Source organism: Echinops telfairi, unplaced genomic scaffold (assembly GCF_000313985.2).
Source record: "Echinops telfairi isolate 266 unplaced genomic scaffold, ASM31398v2 ScPeMD7_7470;HRSCAF=8508, whole genome shotgun sequence".
Taxonomy (NCBI): Eukaryota; Metazoa; Chordata; class Mammalia; order Afrosoricida; family Tenrecidae; genus Echinops; species Echinops telfairi.
Genome location: NW_022111374.1, coordinates 583,736 through 585,333, shown reverse-complemented (window position 1 = coordinate 585,333; position 1,598 = coordinate 583,736).

Here is a 1,598-nt window from a genome sequence, read left to right as displayed (position 1 = left end):
GGGACTCTGCAGACGCAGGTCTGAACTTGGTCGTTGGAATAAACAGCACTCACCTCCAGGTGAGCCATTTCCTTAAAGCAGTGGCTCTCAACCTTCCTCATGCCCAAACCCTTTAATACAGTTCCTCATGTGGTGGGGAACCCCAACCATAAAATTATTTTCATTGCTACTTCATCACTGTCATTTGGTTATGAATCGTCATGTCAATACCTGATATGCAGGATGTATTTTCATTGTGACAAATTGAATATAATTAAACATAAGGAATATATATATGTAATTATATATTGTGAAATATTTATGTGTTTTCCGATAGTCTCAGGCGGCCTCTTTGAAAAGGTTATTTGACTCCCAAAGGGGTCGTGACCCACAGGTTGAGAACCACTGCCATAAAGTAATGTGAAAATTGGAGTCCTTGTTCCCACCTTGAGTCTTTACAACCTAGCTTATTTCTTTAGAACAGAAAAATCGTGCATTTGTCTATTTGTATTATTTCTCGGTGCTTTGGGGTATTCCTCGTAGTTCTAGCACCCTACCTGCTGGCCTGGCACACAGGAGCCATGTTGGGTGGTAGGTTGACCTGAATTTGCACTCGCAACTATGTTATTATCTTCCTATGGGAACAAAGGGATTCAGAAAGTGCATACACCTGCGACCATCTACTTTGCAAAGAGAGGATTCCCTGTAGCATTGTATGATCGCAACGAATGATGTTACAATTTGCTTAGTTATTTCAGTGCAGCAAATGAAGGGGCTGTTTGACTCCACCCATCTCATTATGCTGCTTTGTTCTTTGAGGAGCCAGCTCTTCCTTGTCCTATTTTGAGTGTGGTGAAGTGGTTATGCATTGGATGGCGATCCCCATTGTCGGCAGTTCAAAACAACCAGCAGCTTCTCGGGGAAAGACTGAGCATTCTACTCCTACAAACAGTTACAGTCTTGGAAACCTGTGAGAATAAACCTGCCTCCCACACTGATTGGGTTCTACGGAACTGTTGTACAAGTAAGAAGAAAAAAAGAGACAAAGAATATGGTGTGCTCCCCTCCTCCATGGGGTAAGGGGAGAGAGAGAGAGAGAGAGAGAGAGAGAGAGAGAGAGAATGTATTATTTCAACTTACATAGTCTTGGGACATGCAAGTCTCTGTAGCTACAGACAACCACATACCTAACAAGGTGGGCAGTGTCTAAACTGGAGTTCACTGTGGGAGTAATCTAACAGTGCTGGGGGCAGGTTGAAGGATGTTGACAGTCCCCTGAGTGGGGAGAACCATAGCAAAATGTCTGCTCCTATGTACAAGGGCTGCCGCAGGCATAGTAGTCATCCTTGTGCGTGTAAGAAGCAACATTAAGGCAGCACTATTATGGAAGTGTATTGTGGGGATGATTTTGAATCAGGAGCATGTGACTGGGACTCTTGCTCAACTCACAAATGTGAAGGCCTCCCTTTACACAGAATCCTGCTCTCCCAGGCTTCTTAATTGTGAGAAAAAAGAATTTGTCCACATACACTCCCTTCCGTATCCTCAGTTTCTCACAGAAACCCACAGAATCAGCACTGACTTGATGTCAGTTTGAGGGAGCTCATCTTCTGGCCAAA